This window comes from Balaenoptera ricei, chromosome 4 (genome assembly GCF_028023285.1).
Source record: "Balaenoptera ricei isolate mBalRic1 chromosome 4, mBalRic1.hap2, whole genome shotgun sequence".
Lineage (NCBI taxonomy): Eukaryota > Metazoa > Chordata > Mammalia > Artiodactyla > Balaenopteridae > Balaenoptera > Balaenoptera ricei.
Genome location: NC_082642.1, coordinates 121,393,634 through 121,416,792, shown reverse-complemented (window position 1 = coordinate 121,416,792; position 23,159 = coordinate 121,393,634). Strand labels below are relative to the sequence as shown.

The window sequence follows — 23,159 nt, the reverse complement described above, 5'->3', positions numbered from 1 at the left end:
TAAAGATATTCCAGCACTTTTATGACTAAATAGTAAAACAAGCAATGAATATAATAGAAACTGAGTTAAGAATTGACCAGGCATCATCTTGAACATCTTCCTCTTAACCAAATTTTTTCTTGATCAGTACATTTATATCTTTAGTCAAGACCTCTCTCCCGATCTCGAGCACACATGTGTAACTGCCTGCTGGCATCTCCACTTAGATGTCAGAGGCACCTCAGATTTCACAAACACATCTAAACCAGTTATCCTTCTCCTGCTCCAGTGTCTCTTACCTAGTAAATGATAACCTCATCGACAAAACTGCTTGAGCCAAAAACCAGGCACTATATTAACATCATCCTCTTAACCAATCATTGTATTATCAGTTCTATTTTATAAATAATTTGTTCACTCTACTCTCTTGTTTCTATTTTTACTATCAACACCTTCATCCAAAACTCAATAATCTCTCTACTTCGGTAACATTCTAATTGTTTTTGGGAGTTCTTCACTCTTAGCCCTTTCAATACAGGAGCCAGAGTATAAATTTTAAAAATTCAAATCTGATCATTTACTCCCACCCAATATACTTTGGTGACTTCCAACTGTCCAAAAATCCCTACAGGAATTCACAAGATACTCAATTTAAAACCTACTTACCCCTCTAACTCTTACATTCTATCCATGTCTTTTCCTATCCCTTGAATAACTTAAGTTTCATGACATTTTCAGAAAATGTCTTCTACTCCCCTTTTCACCTAGATAAGTTCTGTTCATTTTTTAAGCATCAGTTTCCACATTACTCTTTAAGGAAGAGCTTCCTTAAATATCCCAAACTAAGTTATCCCTTTATTTTATTTGCCCCCTTTTTAACCCCCAATACCTACCTCTCCTACTAGATTGCCATCTTCATAATGACAGAGATAAATACTTCATTCAGCAACAAAATAAAACCTTGATATTAAGCTGTGGTGGGTCATTCAATTTATACTTCTTCCACCCTGTGAGAATCTCTGGTCAGTGAACTTGGTAATGAAAACTTCAAACAGCTGGCTGACTGGAAAGATGGTTTTGTCCAATAACCATTTGCATGTTGAAATTTCTAATTCTTTTTAGCTCCAGATCCATATGTGTATCTAGCTGCTTCCTGGATATTCCAACTGAATGTTTGCAGTGACTCAAAATCACATGTATTAAACAAGTACAACTCTTAGAACTAATAAGAGGGGTCACTGCTCTGGGCCCCTGAACTTTAGGGGTACCACATACAAAAAGCATACTAGATGTAAATTTGCTGAAGAACACGAGTGCCTCTGTAACTCAGAATTTGGCACTCCACGGAACACCCCATACACTTAAACATTTATTTTCATACTAACTAATTAACTAACTCTGTTTAGGCCCCAGGGAAATTGTTCTTCACATAACTCACCCTGTGTCCTTAAAACAAAATGCGACTATGGCCAAATGCAATGACAGCTTGAGGATTTTGCTGCTGCCACCATCTGAGCAGAAACTACTTCAAAGGGTGAGTACAGTTTTAAACAGTGGCAGAGAAAAAGCACATAAACTAATTTGTCAAATTCTTCCTCTCAGCAAGATTGCAGGGTGTTCCTTCTTAACAAAATACTGTTTGCCAGTAGTGTTAACTGTTATTTGTTTTCCTTCATCTTTCAGTTTATAATTCTAGAAGTACTCAAGGTGTAGCGTGGTATTCACAAGGGTTGCACATGTGAGACGAAGAAAATTGACAGTGTTAAACAATTTGTATTGTTCTTTAAAAATACATTAATTCTATAAAAATATGTCTAGTCCTAATATGTGTGAAGCATGTTTTTTGTATTTCCATATGGAACTACATATTACTTCAAGAGATGGTTAAAATTGTGATATAAGTGATAATAATTTATGTAAAGAAATTAAACTATTTTGCAATATTTTTCTGCGATAATAATAATTTACTGTGTAAGACTCTCTTACAATGTTTGAGCTCAGTTTATTTGAAGTCTCAGCATTATTTTAAGAATTTTTTGACAGTTCAATTTCCTAAGTATTCAAAAGAGCAGTTTTGCTAATAAATTAATTTTAAGAAACTACCTAGGAATTATTATGATTCATAAAAGATCTTATTTGGCATTAATGTCAAAAGAACATGAATTGTGTGAAAACCATGATTATTACAATATAATTAGTGGATTTGCTGAAATAAAGGCAAGAAAATAATTTATAAGTAATAAAAAGTAATTGATTAGGAATTGCATATCTTTCTCTTACTATGTGTTCAGACGTTGCTGTTTATCCACAGAACACCAAGATATGTGTAATAACTAAATTCTCTTTGATATTTTATAAACTTTCAGTAATATAAAAATCATAATTTTACATTTTTTGGGTATTTGTAATATAGTTGTATTTGACAGAGTAAGTTGGTAGAACATATATGATGTGATACTACTAGCTTTACTTAAAATATTTAATTATCATATAGTAAGTTCACCTCCATTTGTACTCTTCTCAAGTGTTATAAATATTAGGAGCAGGCTTGTCTTAAACTTAACTTATCCTTCCGTAACCCCACCTAATCATAGAAAATCACACCACTAATCCTCTATTTGCTCTATCCACTTCTTTTAATATTGAGGATCTCATCTAATCTGAGGGTCTTCAAAAATACTGTTCCCTTCAGTTAGAACAGATCTTACTTTCATTCTCAATTTAGCGAATTCCAATGCAGTTTGAATAATAATGTTTTAGGGAAACCATCCCTAATCCATTTGGTTAATCCATTTCTTTTGCAACATACTCTTATTGCACTTTTCGTAATAAATATTTATTTACCATTTTAAAATTTGTCTTCCCTGCAAAATTGTATGTTCCGAAAGTAAGATATGGGTCTAAAATATTCACCATTGTTTTCCAAACACAGTGCAGTGTCTGCCTCATGGCATGTATTTATTAAATTGAATTACATTGGTTTGAATTAAAAGCATTTAATTGAAAGTAGGGCCAAGAGTAGAATCATTTCTCTAGAAAATGAGTCCATGATTTAAGTAAAATATGAAAAGCATAATGAAGATTAATAAAATAAGAAATAGGAATATAACTCAACAAGGAGAGTTGATAAGAAGCAAATCTGAATGCTATATTTCATATGCTGAATTTACCAACACAACCAGATATCCATTCCAGCGAATGTCATTACAGCTTCTTCGCATTATTTTTCAACTTACTAATGTTGCAAGCCCACTGTTAAGGAGAATACTTTTAAATCTGTTTCTATAACAGGCTTTCAGTAATTTAGACAATGGATGTTCGGACTGTTCACTTAATGTGAAACTTTGATCTAAAGTTGCTTCACTGAAAGAAAAAAGTGTCAGAAATTTGTACAGCCTTTGCATTTTTCATTGTTTAATCTCTCTGATTGATTCTATGTTCTAGCACTGAAATAGAGGTTTGAACTTTAGAAAGACCTGAAAAAAGTTTCTGCAAGATCAAGTTGCTAAGAAAATAAATTATCTACTCTATATTTATATACTTCAAATTAAATGTTTCTAATTTTAGTACATTCACTAATGAAAACGTTTTCCTTGACATATAAATAAAAGCATTTTTCTCTGATGCAGACTGGTATATAAGAGAACACATCAAAATCTTTCTCTAGAGATGGACTGTGATAAGAAACGATTTTTATTGTTATTGCAGTTTATAATCTTGCTGAAGGAATTATAGCTAATAGTCTAGCCATTCTCTCTTTAACACTCATTTATTATATTTTAAATTGTTTTAGAGTAGTCATAAAACATCTATGTTGCTCTTATGATATTTAAACTTATAATAACACTGTACTTATATACCAGTAGACTACCTCGTGGTATACTCAAAGAATGTAATAAACATCAATTATTCAGTAACTATTAGAACTAGAAGACCTACTAAGGCTAAGAGCCATGTGCAATTTAAATCATATCTAAAATATAGTTTTATTACATGTGGTACAATTTTTAGAAAATATTAAAAATATAACTCAAAACACTAAATTCTTTCAAGTTGGCTCATGATATCTGGGTTTTCTTTAATGTTTCGATGCTATGAAATACCTTCAGTTTGGAATTTAATTGGTGGACAGATTTGCAAGATTGAAAATTATTTTATACTATGTAGAGAACTATGTTAGACCTTTATACTTAAACCTGGCCTTCTTTTAAACTGTATTTACAGGCATACCTCAAAGATATCATGGGTTCAGTTCCAGACCACTGAAGTAAAGCAAATATTGTGATAAAAGTCACACAAATTTTTTGGTTTCCCAGTGCATATAAAAGGTATGTTTATACTATACTGTAGTTGATTGTGTGCAATAGCATTATGTCTATCAAAGTAATGTGCATACCTTACTTTTTTTAAAAAAAGCTTATTACTAAAAAATGCTAACCATCATCTGAGCCTTCAGCAAGTCATAATCTTTTTGCAATATTTATTTATTTATTTATTTATTTTCTTGGGTGTGTTGGGTCTTTGTTGCTGTGCACGGGCTGTCTCTAGTTGTCGCGAGTCGGGGCTACTCTTTGTTGCATTGCACGGGCTTCTCATTGTGGTGGCTTCTCTTGTTGTGGAGCACGGGCTCTAACCACACAGGGTTCACTAGTTGTGGCATGCGGGCTCAGTAGCTGTGGCTCACGGGCTTAGTTGCTCCGTGGCATATGGGTTCTTCCCAGACCACGGCTTGAACCCATGTGCCCTGCATTGGCAGGGGGATTCTTAACCACTGCACCACCAGGAAAGCACCTCTTTTTGTAATAGTAACATGAAAGATTACTGATCATAGATCACCATAACAAATAATGAAATAATATAATATAATAATAATCACAGTAATAATAATAATTAAAGAGTTTGAAATATTGTGAGAATTAACAAAAATGTGACACAGAGATATGAAGTGAGCAAATGTCAGAAAAATGGCACCAATGGACTTGCTTAACACAGGAGTGCCACAAACCTTCCATTTGTAAAAAGCATAATATCTGCAAATCACAATACAGTGAAGCACAGTGAAAGGAGGTATGCCTGCACATTCATTGTCTATCTCCTGGGAACTCACACACACACACACAAAATACCCAGATAAACTAGTTGCCCTTACAGGCATAGCAGGTGTACAGTGTCTCCTAAAAAGAAATTATCTATAAAAACTGTCCCCAAATCATTTGAATTTGAATGCCACCAAATTATTTTTTGAATTTAAATGGAAAAATGTCAATCAAGGTATTATCAAGCAATGATTTCTACCAAACTCTGTCATAAGGGAATGCAGAACAAGGAGAATTTTCCAATGTATATTATTTATCAATGAGAAAAATTCCAGTTTCAAAACTGGTACATGCAGTAAAATCTCAGATAAATAATTCACATAGCCTTAAGAATAACATATGTGTATCTTTTCATGTGCACACTTGTATATAAACCTATGGAACACATGTATATGATAATTCAGCATAGTTTATGGTACATAATGCTCAAGAAATACTCCTTGAAAGAACGTGTGAATGAATGCAAAACATACTAAATATATGCCTACATGCAACAGCAACAATAGAATTCACATTCTTAGTACAAATTTTATAATTTTCAGTGTTTCTATCAGATTAAAAGTTTCATATATCTGGATAAATAGATTGACAGTAAGAGAGAAAGAGAGAGGGATGCTTTCTTCATGAAGCAGGGCTTTAATAGCATTAGTTATTCTAAGAAAAATAAGAGAAAGTTTAAATGCACCAATATTTGTAGGGAGAAATACACCACAGTATATTTACTGTGGAAAATTTACATTCTCTAGAACTTATTTTCTAAAATGTATGACAAATTGATATTTGTACCTTTCTTTCTTTCTTTCTTTCCTTTTTTCTTTCTTTCTTTCTCTCTTTTATTGACATATAGTTGACATACAATATTATGTTAGTTTCAGGTGTACAGTGTAATGATTTGACACTTAAATACATTATGAAATGATCACCATAAGTCTAGTAACCATCTGTCACCATACAAAATTATTACAGTATTATTGACTATATTCCTTCTACTCTTAATGCATCCCCATGACATTTATTTTATAGCTGGAAGTTTGTACTTCTTAACCCCCTTAAACCTATTTAACCAAACCCTCTACTCACTTTTCCCCTGACATCCACCAGTTTACTCTCTGAATCCATAGCCTGTTTCTATTTTGTTTACTCATTTTTTTAGAGTTTTCATATAAGTGAGATCATACAGTATTTGTCTTTCTCTGTCTGACTTATTTCACTTAGCACAATACCGTATAGGTCCATCCATGTTGTCTCAAATGACAAGATTTCATTCTTTTTTACTTTTTTATGGTTGAGTAATATTCCTTACATACATACACACACACACACACACACACACATACACACACACAAACACCATATCTTCCTTATCCATTCATCTATCGATGGACATTTTGTTGCATCCATATCTTGGCTATTATAAACAATGAAGCAATGAACATAGGGGAGCATATATCTTTCCAAATTGGTATTTTGTTTTCCTCAGGTAACTACCCAGAAGAGGAATTATTGAATCAAATAGTAATTCTATTTTTAATTTTTTGAGGAGCCACCATACTGTTTTCCATAGTGGCTATACCAATTTACATTTCCACCAACAGTGCATGAGGGTTTCCTTTCCTCCACATTTCTGCCAACACTTGTTATTTGTTGTCTTTTTGATGATAGCCATTCTGAGAAGTGTGAGGTAATATTTCATTGTGGTTTTGATTTGCATTTCCGTGATGATTAATAATGCTGAGTATCTTTTTCATGTGCCTGTTGTTCATTTGTATGTCTTCTTTGGAGAAATGTCTATTCAAGTCCTATGCCTATTTGTAACATATTTGGGGTTTTTGATACTGAGTTGTATGATTTCTTTATATAATGTAGATATTAACTCCTTATCAGATATATCATTTGTAAATGTCTTCTTCCATGTAATAGGTTACATTTTCATTTTGTTGATGCTTTCCTTTGCTGTGCAAAAGTTTTTTAGTTTGATGTAGTCCCATTTGCTTATTTTTGCTTTTGTTGCCCTTTCCTGAGAATACAGATCCAAAATTTATTGAGACTTGTTTTATGGCCTAACATGTGATTTGTCCTAGAGAATGTTCCATGTGCACTTAAAAAGAAAGTGCATTCTGCTGTTTTTGTATGGAATGTACTGTACATATCACTCAGGGCTATCTGATCTAATGTGTCCCTTAAGACCACTCTTTCCTCCTTGATTTTCTGTCTGGAAGATCTACCCATTGATGTGAATGTGGTGTTAAAGTCCCCTACTGTAATTGTATTATTGTCAGTTTCTCCCTTAATGTCTGTTAATATTTGCTTTATGTATTAGGTGCTTCTGTGTTGGGTGCATAGATATTTACAAGTGTTATGTCTTCTTGTTTGATTGATCCCGTAATTATTACATAGTACCCTTCTTCGTCTCTTATTACAGACTTTGTTTTAAAGTTTAAGTTCTCTGGCAAAAGTATTGCTACCCCAGCTTTATTATTGTTTCCATTTGTATGGAATACCTTTTTCCATCCCCTTACTTTCAATCTCTGTGTGTCTTTGGATCTGAAATGAATTTCTTGTAGGCAGCATATAGATGGGTCTTACTTTTTTAACCATTAATCTACCCTATGTCTTTTCATTGGAGTATTTAGAACATTTATGTTTAAAGTAATTATTGATACTTATGTACTTATTGCCATTTTATTAATTGTTTTCTGGTTATTTTTGTTGTTCTTCTCTTCCTTTCTTCTTCTCTTGGTCCCATCCCTTGTGATCTGGTAACTTTCTTTAGTGTTATTTTTGTATTCTTTTCTCGTTATGTTTTGTGTATCTATTATCAGTTTTTGATTTGTGGTTACCATGAGTTGTTTATATAACAACGTATGTGTATAGCAGTCTATTTTGAGTTGATAGTTGCTTCATTTGAGCATGTTCTGAAAGATTATATGATAAATAAAATAAAAATACACTAGAGATACAGCAGATTAGATGATGCAGCTATGACGGTTCTTTTATATTTCCTATCTCTTTGTGGAAATTCTTATTGTGTTCCTCCATTCTTCTGAGTCAAGTGACCATTACTTTGAATTCTTTATCTGGAAGATGACTTATCTCTATTTCATTTAGTTCTTTTTCTGAGGTTTAATCTTGTTCTTTTGTTTGGAATTTATTTATTTACTTATTTACTTATATGTGTCCTCATTTTGCTTAACTCTCTGTGTTTGTTTCCATGTATTGGGTAGATCAGCTATGTCTCCTGCTCTTGAAAGAGTGACTTTGTGTAAGAAGGTGTCCTAGAGGACCCAGTAGTGTGGTAGCCCCTGGTCACCAGAGCCAGGTGCTCCAGGACTGTCCTTTGTGTGAGTTGCTTGTGCCTTCCTGTTGCGGCTGTGCCACAGTTGCTACAGGCACACTAGTGTGCAGGGCTGGCCTCTAGTGTGGCTGGCTATAATGCCTGGTCACAACTATTGTGGGCACTCTCGTGTATGGGGCCAACCTCTTGTGTGGGAGCAGCTCTGGGGAGATGCCAGTGCCAACAAAGGCACCCACTGAATCCAACAGGACAGGTGGCCACTTGGTGGGGCAAGCTGAGGGCACCTGCTGGGACTGGCGGGGTGAGGAGCCTACTTTGGAGGAACTCCAGTACCAGCCGAGGTGCCTACCAGGACTGGCAAAGGGGGCCAATTTGGCAGGGCTCCAGTATCAACTGAAGATGTCTGCTGGGACAGGCAGGGCCAGGGGCCTCTTTAGAGGGGCTTTGGTGACAGCCAAGAGCATACATCAGGACTGGCAGAGTTGGAGAGGTTGCTTTTAATGAGCACCAGCAGGGTCACATTCACAGGTCCATCTGGAGTGAGGTGAGCAGTGCTAGTAAATTAGATAGGGAGAGTCAGAAAAGGCACCTGCCAGCACTGAGTCAGCTAGGTAGAAAGTGAGCCAAAAGGAAAAAAAAAAAAAATGGCACCGACCAGATCCTTTGTACCCAGAAAAAGTTACAACAGATTCCTTGGGCACATGCACAAAAATTAGTTAATGAATCACCCTCATGTGTGACCCTAGCACTTTTCAAACTGCTGCCTCTGTGCTGGGACTTAGATCAAGGGCGTCTTCGTGTGTGTCCTTGAAGTTCGGATTCTCAGTTTCGTACAGCGCTCTCCCAGGCATAAGCCCTGCCTGTTTTCAAAGATGTTATGGGGCTCTTCTCCCAGTGTGGGTACCCTGGGCCAGGGAGCCCAATGTGGACTTCAAAGCCCTGGCTCCATAAGGAGGACTTCGGAGGCTGTGGTATCCTTCCCACCTACTGGTCACAGTGCTGGGGTTGTGGGTCCTGGCCAGATCACATCTCTGCCCCTTCTACCCGTCTCAATGTGACTTTTTCTTTTTATCTTTAGCTGTAGAAAATCTGTTCTGCTAGTCTTCAGGTTGTTCTCAGAGATGGTTTGTAGTGGCCATTTTGGTGTGTTGTGGGAGGAGGCAAGTCCAGGCTCTTCCTATTCCACCATCTTGTCTTGCCCTCCTGGCAAATCTAATTCAATATTTTAAAATTACAAAAGTGTATATATAAGCACAACAGTCTAAAACAAACACAAATGAATTATCCATGTCAACATGTAGACAGTGTAGCATGATTTTGTTGTCATCATTTGGGGATAAAGTTTTCTAAAAGATGTGAGATTGATTTAACTTGAATTTAATTTTTTTTATTTTTTATATTGAAATGATTATTTCCCTGTCTGATATCATAAAATGTACATAGTTCTGCATCTTACTTTAGCAATTAATATTATCTAGGTAAGTCATAATAATGTTCAAGACAATTTGTACAAAGAGTATTGCCAAGATATTTCATTAAATCGTAATCTTTATATAAATTTGAATCCCCAGACTTCTGCCTTTCATAGCTTGATTTTAACTTGTGTGAGGGCTACAAAATAATGTGTAATAATTTGTTAATCGTTTTTGAAGAAATTGTCAGTTCACTATTCTAATTAAGTTGAAACACTAGGTAATATCCAGCTGCCTTATAAATTAAAAACAACTGTTCATTTAATAGCAATCTGTAGAAAATTGGTAAATATAAGATCTATTGATCATTAAATTTCTTTGTAAAATAGAACCAGATAGGTCTGTTTGCCTCATTACTCAATATTATTAATATTTTAAGAGAGAATTAATAGCAATTTGCCTTTCACAAAAACACTAATATTTTCTGTGAAACATGAATATTTGTTTCTGGGAAATTCTACTGAGCTTCCTCTATATTTCAGACAATGAATGATAGCTTTTTGACTCAGTAGTTGGGAAAGAAACTTTATTTTGCAATAAATACTTATACTAAGAAACAATATATGCCTCAGGGATTTGTCCTTAATTATATGAAAGAATTATTCTTTGACTCTTTTAAAGAGAAAAGGAGAAAACAAGAAGATAATCAAAATTATTTTTTAGATCAGTGTTTTGCACTGGCATTTTTTTATTATTCCTTCAGGCATATTTTCTTTCACAATTGACATTGATTCCAAGTTTCTTTGGCCCTCTTTTAAGGATTTTATATTATTTGGTTATGCATTTTATATTTTATTATAGATAATTTTTAAACATAGAGTACATTAAATAGCATAACAAATTCCTATGTATCTTTTCCACAAATACAAAAATTACCTTTGTTGTATTATTCCTGTTTCATTTATTACTCTTCCCACTCCCTACTTCCTGCCATGGCAATGATGATGATGATGCTTATGATGATGATGGTTACAGTGATTTTGGTGGGGGTGGCATTTACATACACTGAAATGCACAAAACTTAATGTACAATTTTGAAAAATGGATGCCCCCATAAAGAACACATCTCTATCATATTTCTGTCTTTCCAGAAATTTCCCTTCCTTCCCAGTCAATCTAGCCCTCAGAAGCATGTTTCAATTCAGATTATTATTGTCTATTCTGGTATTTCATATAAATGAAATGATATAGTATGTATTCTTTTGTGTACAGCTTTTTCTGTAACATTTTGTCTGTGGGAGTCATCTATGTGATGTGTGTGTCAGTGGCTCTTCCTTGTTATTGCCAAGTAGTATTCCATTTTATGAATACACAAAAATGTTACTTATTCTTCCCCTTGTTGGTGCCTATTTTGGTTGTTTCCAGTTTTGAGCTGTGTATAGAACAGCTATGAACATTCTTAAGCAAGTCTTTTTATAGATATATGTTTTTATTTCTTTTGGATAGATACCTAAAAATAAAATTGTTAGGTCAAAAAGTGGGTATATATATTATGAACATGCCCAATCTTTCTCTAAAATTATTATGTCATTTTATTTTTTAATGCAAAAGATACTGGTTTTTCTACATTTTCTTCAACTTTAATGTGGTTAGCCTTTTTACTTTTAGCCATTCTGATAGGTGTAGCGTGGTATTGCCATTGTGATTTTTTTTTTTAATTAATTAATTTATTTATTTTTGGCTGTGTTGGGTCTTCGTTTCTGTGCGAGGGCTTTCTCTAGTTGCGGCAGGCGGGGGACACTCTTCATCGCGGTGCGCGGGCCTCTCACTATCGCGGCCTCTCTTGTTGCGGAGCACAGGCTCCAGACGCGCAGGCACAGTAGTTGTGGCTCACGGGCCTAGTTGCTCCGCGGCATGTGGGATCTTCCCAGACCAGGGCTCGAACCCGTGTCCCCTGCATTAGCAGGCAGATTCTCAACCACTGCACCACCAGGGAAGCCTGCCATTGTGATTTTAATTTACATTTTTAAATAACTAATGATGTGCAATTTTTCTTGTGTTTTTTGGCCAATCTTCCTTTCAGACCATCAGTTCAAATATTTGCCTATTTTCATTTAGATTTTTTTATTATACTATCATTTTTGAGTTAAAGAAACTTTTTTCTTTTTTTTAAATTTAAGTACAGTTGATTTACAATATCATATGAGTTTCAGGTGTACAGCATAGTGATTCAGTATTTTTACAAATTATACTCCGTTAAAAGTTATTACAAGATTATTGCTATAATTCCCTGTGCTATACAATATATCCTTGTTGCTTATCTATTTTATAGATAGCAGTTTTTATCTCTTAATCCCATACCCCTAATTTGCCCCTCCCCACATCCCTCTTCCTTCTAGCTCCCACTAGTTTGTTTTCTATACCTGTGAGTCTGTTTCTGTTTTGCTATATACATTTATTTGTATTATTTTTTAGATTCCACATATAAGTGATATCATACAGTTTTGTCTTTCTCTGTCTGAATTATTTCACTAAGCATAATTTTCTCTAGGTCCAACCACGTTGCTGCACCTGGCAGAATTTCCTTCTTTTTTATGTCTGAGTAGTAATCCATTGTACCACATCTTCTTTATCCATCTGTCTGTTGATGGGCCCTTGGGTTGCTTCTGTGTCTTGGCTATTGTAAATACTGCTACTATGAACATTGGGGTGCATCGAGCCTTTTGAATTAGTGTGTTCATTTTTTCCAGATATATACCCAGGAGTTGAATTGCTGGATCATATGGTAGTTCTATTTTTAATTTTTTGAGAAACCTCCATAATGTTTTCCATAGTGGCTGTACCAATTTATGTTCCCACCAACAGTGTACAAGGGTTCCCTTCTCTCCACCTCCTTGCCAACATTTGTTATTTGTGTGTGTGTGTTTTTTAAGGATAGCCATTCTGACAGGTGTGAGGTGATATATCACTGTGGTTTTGATTTGCATTTTACTGATGATTAGCGATATAGAGCATCTTTTCAAGTGCCTGTTGGCCATCTACATTTCCTCTTTGGAAAAATGTCTACTCAGTTCTTCTGCCCATTTTTAAATTGGGTTGTTTGCTTTTTTGATGTTGAATTGTATAAGCTGTTTCTATACATTAGATATCATACAGTCATATCATTTGCAAATATTTTCTTCCATTCAGTACAATGTCTTTTTGTTTAGTCAGTGGTTTCCTTTGCTGTGCAAAAGCTTTTAAATTTAATTAGATTCCATTTGTTTATTTTTGCTTTTATTTCCTTTACTTTAGGAGACAGATCCAAAAAAATGTTGCTGGGATTTATGCCAAAGAGTATTCTGCCTGTGTTTTCCTCTAGGGGTTTTATAGTATTCAGTTTTACATTTAGGTCTTCAATCCATTTTGAGTTTTATTTTTGTATATAGTGTTAGAGAATGTTCTAATTTCATTTTTTAATGTTATCTGTCCAGTTTTCCCAACAACACTTATTGAAGAGACTGCCTTTTTTTCACTGATTTTTTTTATTGAGGTATAGTTAATTTACAATGTTGTGTTAATTTCAAGTGTACAGCAAAAAAACATATATATATATCCTTTTCCAGATTATTTTCCATTATAGGTTATCACAAGATACTGAGTAGAGTTCCCTGCATAATACAGTAGGTCCTTGTTGTTTACCTATTTTATATATAGTAGTGTTTATATGTTAATCCCAAACTCCTAATTTATCTCCCTCTACAACCCTGCTCCGCTATCCCCTTTGGTAATCATAAGTTTGACTTCTATGTCTGTGAGTCTATTTCTGTTTTGTATATAAGTTCATTTGTATCATTTTTTTTAGATTCCACAAGTAAGTTATATCATATGATATTTGTCTTTCTGACTTACTTCATTTAATATGATAACCTCTAGGTCCATCCATGTTGCTATAAATGGCATTATTTCTTTTTTATGGCTGAGTAATATTCCACTTTATATATATATACCACATCCTCTTTATCCATTCATATGTTGATGGCCATTTAGGTTGCTTCTATGTCTCGCTATTGTAAATAGTGCTGCTATGAATATTGGGGTGCATGTATCTTTTCGAATTAGAGTTTTCTCCATATGTATGCCCAGGAGTGGATTGCAGGATCATATGGTAACTCTATTTTTAGATTTTAAGGAACCTCCATACTGTTCTCCATAGTGGCTGCACCAATTTACATTCCCACCATCAGTGTAGGAGGGTTCCTTTTTCTCCACACCCTCTCAAGCATTTATTATTTGTAGACTTTTTGTTGATGGTCACTGTAAATGGTGTGAGGTGATACCTCATGGTAGTTTTGATTTTCATTCCTCTAAAAATTAACAATATTGAGCATCTTTTCATGTGCCTTTTGACCATCTCTGTATCTTCCTTGGAGAAATGTCTGTTTAGGTCTTCTGACTATTTTTTGATTGTGTTTATTTTTTAATATTAAGCTGTATGAGCTGTTTGTATATTTTGGAAATTAATCCCTTGTTGGTAGCATCATTTGCAAGTATTTTCTCCCAGTCTGTAGGTTGCCTTTTCATTTTGTTTATGATTTCATTTGCTGTGCAAAATCTTTTAAGTATAATTAGGTCCCATTTTTTAATTTTTGCTTTTATTTCCTTTACTTTAGGAGACAGATCCAAAAAAATCTTTCTGTGACTTATGTCAAAGAGTGTTCTGCCTTTGTTTACCTCTAGGAGTTTTATAGTATTCAGTTTTACATTTAGGTCTTTAATCCATTTTGAGTTTATTTTTGTGTATGGTGTTAGAGAGTGTTCTAATTTCATTCTTTTATATGTAGCTATCCAGTTTTCCCAGCACAACTTATTGAAGAGACTGTCTTTTCTCCATTGTATATTCTTGCCTCCTTTGTCGTAGTTTAATTTACCATAAGTGTGTGGGTGTGTTTCCTTGCTCCCTGTCCTGTTCTGTTTATCTATGTGTCTGTTTTTGTGCCCGTACCATACTGTTTCAATTAGTGTAGCTTTGTACTATAGTCTGAAGTCAGGGCGCATGATTCCTCCAGCTCTGTTCTTCTTTCTCAAGATTGTTGTGGCTATTCAGGGTCTTTTGTGTTTCCATACACATTTGAAAATTGTTTGTTCTTGTTCTGTGGAAAATGCCGTTGGTAATTTTATAGGGATTACATTGAATCTGTAGATTGCTCTGGATAGTATGGTCATTTTAACAATATTGATTCTTCCAATCCAGGAACATGGTATGTCTTTCAATCTTGTGTGTTGTCTTTAGTTTCTTTCATCTTTCATTTCTTTTTATGGTTTTCAGAGTACAGGTCTTTTGCCACGTAAGGTAGGTTTATTCCTAGATATTTTATTCTTTTTGATGTGATGGTAAATAGGATTGTTTCCTTAATTTCTCTTTCTGGTCTTTCATTGTTAGCGTATAGAAATGCAACAGATTTCTGTATATTAATTTTGTATCCTGCAATTTTACTGAATTCATTGATGAGCTCTAGTAGTTTTCTGGTAGCACCTTTAGGATTTTCTATGTATAATATCATGTCATCTGAAAACAGTGACACTTTTACTTCCTTTCCAGTTTGGATGCCTTTTATTTCTTTTTCTTCTTTGATTGCCATGGCTAGGACTTCCAAAACTATGTTGAATAACAGTTATGAGAGTGGGCATCCTTATCTTGTTCCTGATCTTAGAGAAAATGCTTTCAGCTTTTCACCATTGAGTATGATGTCAGCTGTGGGTTTGTCATATATAGCCTTTATTATTTTGAGGTATGTTCCCTCTGTGTCTCCTTTCTGGAGAGTTTTATACTCAATGGATAGTGAATTTTATGAAAAGCTTTTTCTGCATCTGTTGAGATGATCATATGGTTTTCATTCTTCAATTTATGTATTAATGTCATGTATCACGTTGATTAATTTGTGGTTATTGAAAAATCCTTGCAACCTTGGGATAAATCCCACTTGACCATGGTGTATTATTCTTTTAATGTATATTTGGATTTGGTTTGCTAGTATTTTGTTGAGGATTTTTGCATCTATGTTCATCAGTGATAATGGCCTGTAATTTTCTTTTTTGTGTGTGATATCTTTGTCTTATTTTGGTATCGGGTGATGCTGACCTCATAAAATGAGTTCAGAAGTGTTCCTTCCTCTGCAATTTTTTTGGAATAGTTTCAGAAGGATAGGTGTTACTCTTCTTTAAATGTTTGGTAGAATTCACCCATGAAGCCATCTGATCCTGGACCTTTTTATGTTGGGAGTTTTTAAATTACTGATTCAACTTCATTGATAGTAATTGGTCTGTTCATATTTTCTATTTCTTCCTGGTTCAGTCTTGGGAGATTGTACCTTTCTAAGAATTTGTCCATTTCTTCTAGGTCGTTCATTTTATTGGCATATAGTTGTTCCCAGTAGTCTCTTATGTACCTTTGTATTTCTGTGGTGTCTGTTGTAACTTCTCCTTTTTCATTTCTCATGTGGTGAAGGCAGACAGACTTTACTTATTCCTGCTCTTATGTGGACCTCATTCAGTCTTCATCATTAAGTATGTGATTACCTGGAAGTGAACTTCTTTTGGTTTTAGGAAGTTTCCTTCTGGGTTAACTGAGTATTTTTATGAATAATTGTTGTCAAATTGTGTCAAATGCTTTTTCTGCATTTAGTGAGGTACTCATATGGTTATTCTACTTTATTTTGTTGATGTGATGAATTGCATTGAATGATTTTGGAATATAAACCATCCTTATACCCTGGGATAAACTCCACTTGGTCATGATGTATTATTCTTTTTTAGATATTACTGGATTATTTGCCAATTTTTGCCAATATTTTGTTTAGATATTTTGAATCTGTGTTTATAACAACTTGTGTATATTACTTTCTTCTCTTGTAATGTTTTTGTCAGCTTTTGGTATCAGGATAATGCTGGCCTCATGAGTTGAGAAACACTTATTCCTTATTTTTAGTGAGATTTTATATTATTATATCTTCCTTAAATGCTTAAGAAATTTGCTAGTGTATGCATCTGTACCTGGAGTTTTCTCTGTGAAAAGGTGTTTAGTACCTAATTCAATTTCTTTGATAAATATAAAGCTATTAATAGTTTCTGTTTTATCTTTTAAGATATTTGTCTGTTTCATCTGTTTTAAATTTAATGGAAATAAAGTTGCTCATAATATTCCCTTTCATCATTTTAATATTTGTATGATTAATAAAAATATATTTTCTCAAATTTCTGATATTGACAATTTATCTTATTTTTTTTTCTTAATCAGTCTTACTTGGAGTTTATCAATTTTATTAACCTTTTCAAAGAATCAACATTGGTTGTATTAAATTTATCTGTTATTTTTTCTTTTATATTTCTACTGGTTTTTTTTTTCATATCCTCCATTTCTCTGCTCTAAATCCTTGAACATATTTATTATATGTATAATAGTTGTTTTGATGTCCTTGCTTGCTAATTCCATTCTCTCTGTCATTTTTATGTCTGTTCTGTTAACTGATATTCCTCCTGATATTATAGGTCACATTTTCTTTCTTCTTTGCATATATAGAAATTTTGTTTTTTGAAAGTTAGGTATTGTGAATTTTATGTTATAACTGTTGGATATGTATTCTTCCTCTAATGAGTGTTAGACTTTGTTCTAAGTCCCTTATATGTTAACTTGATTCTTTTGAGGCTGGTTTCTAAGTTTTTTAAAGATAAATCTAGATTAGCCTTTATTCTAGAGCCATTTTAACCTCATGACTAATACCCGGGACCAACTTCATATTCAGGTTGTACGACCTGTGTAGTCTCATAGGGGCCTGAATGAAGAAGGGCCCAACACTTGGTTTAGTGTTCCTGTCATTGTCTTGAAATTCTTAATAGTTTTGTTGTTAAATATGTGCTGCCAGTTAGCCAATGTCTGAAGGCAGTTATTTCAGATGATTTTTGCATTTCTCTTGGTTGTTGTTTATAACAGGAGGTAAGTCCCACAAGGAATCCCATATCCTTCCATGTGAAAAAGTAGAGATCTAAAATATAATTTGAAGATATTGGAGATTGATTTTTTTTTAAATTTTATTCATTTATTTATTTATGACTGTGTTGGGTCTTTGTTTCTGTGCGAGGGCTTTCTCCAGTTGCAGCAAGCGGGGGCCACTCTTCATCGCGGTGCGCGGGCCTCTCACTATCGTGGCCTCTCTTGTTGCGGAGCACAGGCTCCAGACGCGCAGGCTCAGTAATTGTGGCTCACGGGCTTAGTTGCTCCGTGGCATGTGGGATCTTCCCAGACCAGGGCTCGAACCCGTGTCCCCTGCATTGGCAGGCAGATTCTCAACCACTGCGCCACCAGGGAAGTCCTGGAGATTGATTTTTAAATGTAAATTTTAAAATTAGTTGTTTTCCATAGCCACAGCTTCTGTGGGAATGAAGAACTTACAAATCTTCTTGCAGATAAAAATTTCCCCAAGAAGAAATTATTGATTCAAAATGCCAACAGTGTTAAAGTTGAGAAACTCTGCTAAAATGGAAGTTATTCAAAGGCTTATAGAGATCAGAATGTTAGAATGTATTTTTCATGGAAGGCCTGTTAACCCATTCACTAACTATATGCCCTGGCAAAGTCCAGAGGAACTCTCTTTACTACATACAGCTATGAGAAATACATTCACAAGGGGGACCTTAGTATCCTTGAAAAGCTCTGTGGTGGCTATTATTCTCTGTATACCAGGAATGACAAAGGGAACTGCTCTTACCATAATAGGCTCCCTTAATTCAAAAGGGATGATGAGATTCCAGAGTGGCAGGAATGAAGTAGTAGCACTTAATTGCCTGAGAAAAATGAACATGATTGCTGTAATAAGCAACAGAAGTGAAGCCCGCATCAGAATATTTAAACTGCCATGGATCTTTAGTTTTGACCAATTGAGTAGAATGTCTCTAAAACTGATCAACGATCTAATAAAGCCTTATTTAATTTATATAAGTAGAAAAGTTCCAGGTCCTTTAAACAGAATCTGACTTATATCACCACGCTAGAAAGTCAAAGCCCCTTCATCAGTTCTCACAGGCTTGAGTAGTTTACAGACCCAGAGCCCTTTAAATGAAAGGGAGGCAGGGCCCTCTTGAAAATATCCTGCTGCAATGTCAGAAATTTGTACTGTAAATTTTCCTTTTTGACTGTCCCATGGTCACTAGGATAACTGCACATTGAAAAGAAGGAATAATCAACATTTTTAGTTTGCTGGATACTGGTTCTTAATTGACACTAATTCCTAGAGATTCAAAACACTACTGTAGTCCGACAGTCAAGATAAGGACTTAAAGAGATGAAGTGATCAATGGAATTTTGCTTCAGTAAACCCAGTGTGTCCTCAAAACCATCATGTGGTTATTTCCTTTGTTTCAGAATGCAAAATTGTCATAGGTGTATTCAGCTCCTGACAGAATTCCCATGTTGGCTTCCTGACCAATGAAGAAAGGGCAGTTATGGTAGAACAGGTCAAGTGTAGGCCACTAGAACTGCTTCTAGCTAACAAATGTTAAACCAGTAGCAATACTACATTCCTTAAGGGATTTCAATAATTAGTGTAACCATCAAGGATGGAAAAGCCCAGAGAGCAATCCATACCACACACAGACTAGATTTCTCTGAACTCAGGCCTTCTGTAAGAAGGATACCAGAAGAGTGAAATTTTATTATTTCCTAGTGCTATGATCATGATTTCTGAGATTTTCTTCAAAGCAGCACTTCTGATAAGAAGAGTGGGTGAAACATCAAACCTATGCAACTACAGAATTTATTTCCAAAACCCACCCAATCAGAGAACTTGTCAGAGAAACAGAACTGTAGGTCCCAGGAGCTATTAGAGATAAATGCAAGCCAATCCTTTCCTACATGGTTAAAGTTATTTTCCTTGGTCAATATTATCAACCCCTCCCAAAATCCTCCATAATTTTTCCCTAAAAGTGGAGTTAATTCAACTAAGTGTAATTCAGCCTCTAATTTCAGTTTAATTTAATTTACATGCTCTTTCTGATAGTAATGTTATGAACATGGGGAAGAGGCCCCATTGCCCCAGCTGAAATGAGCCACAGAGAGTCCAACTTCAGTTTTTCTTTGATTCCATTTGATCAATGTCCCAATATTCTTCACTCAGTTCCTAGATAAACTCCCATTCCACTTACATTTTTATTTTGGTGGGTGTGTGAAAAGCTGTACATGATTCATTCTTGTTTAATTTAACATGCTCTCTAACTGTGAGCATATTTCCTCCTTTATCTTTGAAGTTATTTGTCTGTGTTTCCCTTCTTTATTTCAGGATGCAACTTACCACAAGTATTAAAGTTACTAGTTACCCTCTTAGTATTGTTTTGGCCCAGTCGTATAAATTTTTATATGTGTTATTGTCCTTGTCATTTGCATTTTTTATATTTCTACAATATTTCTTATTAATTCAATTTGTTAACTTTTTGTTGTTTTACTCTATTACATATCTAGGGTCATATCTCTTTTCTTCCTCCTAATATTAGGGTTTTTCCTCTACTCTTTGATCAAAGTTTTCAGAGATTTTCCTGTATGATACTCCTAAAAGAACCCATTCTTATATTCATAAATTCCACCAGGGAGAGGGGCAGGAATGAAGTAGTAGCACTTAATTGCCTGAGAAAAATGAACATGATTGCTGTAATAAGCAACAGAAGTGAAGCCTGCATCAGAATATTTAAACTGCCATGGATCTTTAGTTTTTGACCAATTGAGTAGAATGTCTCTAAAACTGATCAACGATCTAATAAAGCCTTATTTAATTTATATAAGTAGAAAAGTTCCAGGTCCTTTAAACAGACCTGTGTGGTATTTTGTAGCTGTGTGGTATTTACAATTCTGTTTCATTAGTTCTGCTTCTAGATTAATTATTTACATCTTACACCTTACTATTTTTGCTAAGTTTTTTCCTAATCTTGAGCTTAAATCATTTGGTTATTTTTTTATTTTTTGTTTAATTATAAAAAGAGATAAAAGCTGTGATCTCTGATTATGGCTTAAACTAAATAAAACTTTTCTACATATGTTGTAGTTTTAGTTTTGAGTTTCTGTTTAACAAAAAAGCTATAAAATTTCTTATAATTCTTCAAAGTATTATATATTTTTTTAATTTCCTGAAATTAAAAATTTCCTGAAATTAAAATTTTTTAAATTTCCTTTTAAATTTTTAACACATGATTTCTTCCAATGCCACGTTTAAAGAAATAAGAGTACAGAGAAGTCATTTTGCTAAAGATCATACAGCCAGCTTATGCCAAGCCTTTGCATTCCCAGGTCTTTGTATTTTCCATTCAACTGTAGAATATTTATTTCTTTTATCATCTATTCTTAGTAGTTATGTTTTTCCAGACTTTAATTTTCCTAGTTAAATGCCTATTTTATTAACATTATCTCCTATAATATCAATATTATAATTATCTCCTATGAGATCAATGTTGAAATAATTGATACTTTAAAAAATTAATATCTTTCCCCACAACCATAGACAAACACACACTCACTCATAGCAGTTTCATCCTTAGACCACCAGGGCTTTGCCAAAAGTAATTCTATTTGCTTAAAAACAAACAGCAAACACCCTCTCCTCAGGTTTTATTTTCTCCTAGATGTTTCAGTAACACTGATTCCTAACAGAGATCCTCTATTGAATTCTAATTAACAGAGATGTCTTCAATAGAGATCCTCTATTGAATTAGTTTTGTTAAGTACCCAAGCGTGATCAGAGTAAAATAATAGCTAAAATATCAATATTTAGGGTCTCCAAAAAATAAGCCTTTTATCTGGTGGCACATCTGAAAATTCATCCAGTACCCTGCACATTGTAAATATTTTCTTTCTTTGACAAAAGGGAAAACATTTATCAGGAGAATAATTATATTTCCATTCAGTATTTTTCAAATCATAGTTAAATTGTTTCTTTGTTGCTGTTGTTTTTATATTCCTTCCTAATAAATGCAACCACAGAAGCTCCAACTGCACAGGAAATGTGGCTGCTTTTTCACAGTTATTAATATCAGTAGAAGCAATTGAGCCCTCTGGAAAAACAAGCCAATCCACTCCCAGCTTTCAGAGACAGAGTTTTGAACAGAGAAGAAGCCAGCCATGACATAAGAATAGAGGAGAATTAGATAATCATTTTTGTCCCCAGATCTACTCAATTTCAGTAAAGAGGCTTCTCATTTGTGGTGAAGAGAAAAATATTCTATAATACTACTAATTATGTTAAATTACAATTATCTATTCACATCTTAGAAAACTTGGTTCAGCAAGCAGTCCCTGCCATTTACAAGAGCAGATAGGCAAGTCTGTGACATGAGAGAGCATCAGACAGAAAAGTGGCCAGACATAGGAATGATTGAGTCAGGGGCCCTTGGCAATCTGAGACCCCAGTAGGCAGATTGCCACATGCTTAGAGAGTAGCATATGGAAGGGTTGGGGGGAACAAAACACACTGGACTTTTTCACTTATTTTGCCAAGGGTTCTTTACATGTTCTCATCCTTAGTTGCATAATACAATCACCTGGGAAGCTTTTGAAGAAAATACCAGTTTCTGTGTCCCATCTCAGATCAATTAAATCAGGATCTTTGGAAGTGAGGCTCAGCCATCAGTATTTTTAAAAGCTCCTTGGGTGAACCAAAAGTACAACTCTGCTTAAGAACCCCTGAGCTCAGTTCTGGTCATGTTACCCTCAGAGACTTGTTCTTGACAGATTAAGTGCAACAAACAATAGCTACCACTAGAAAATTTGAAGAATTGTGTCTGTCTCCTCATCTCTTTAGGTTGCAACTGGTTTGTTTCTTAGAAAAGGAAACTTTTACTTGGAGCTGCAGGTTTTGGGGTCTCTTAATTCTTCTAATATGAGGTTGGCTTTTTTCAACATTTTATCTGACTATACAGTACTTACATTTCATCCCTCTAAAAATATATAATCCATTTTTGACATATGCTTTCACCATTCAGCTTCCTAAGTATACTTTCTAGTATTTTCTGAAATCAAAACTAATAAGAGAGGATACTGTTATATTTCCAAATTCACTAGTTAGACAAGTTATGGACTAAATAGTGGATACTACAGGGCACAGGACGTATATATGAGACCTCAGGGTTGGTTTGGACTAACAGTGGAAATCCAACCAGATAAGTATAAGCCAGTGTCCAAGGGATGTGAAAAAAGTCTAAGGTCAAAAATTGTGCAAGTAGATCTTTGGTGACAACAATCTAAGACAGAAGGATGAGGTACTGTAGCAGAAGAGCACAGGATGTAGAGAAGAACAATGAAGGATTTAGGAGTGTAATATTTGGAATCCAAATAGAAAGTTAATAATGGAAATAGTGTATATG

At 34.4% G+C, this 23,159-nt stretch overlaps 1 long non-coding RNA gene across 1 annotated transcript in view; it reads left to right on the top strand.

Annotated features, from left to right (window-relative positions):
* The first annotated feature begins 1,426 nt into the window (after window positions 1-1,426).
* Window positions 1,427-23,159, top strand: part of LOC132365490 (uncharacterized) — a 65,969-nt gene continuing 44,236 nt past the window's right edge. The window contains exons 1-2 of the long non-coding RNA XR_009503107.1: window positions 1,427-1,513; window positions 4,204-4,307. This is a non-coding gene — a long non-coding RNA (uncharacterized LOC132365490). The remainder of the gene's footprint in view (window positions 1,514-4,203; window positions 4,308-23,159) is intronic.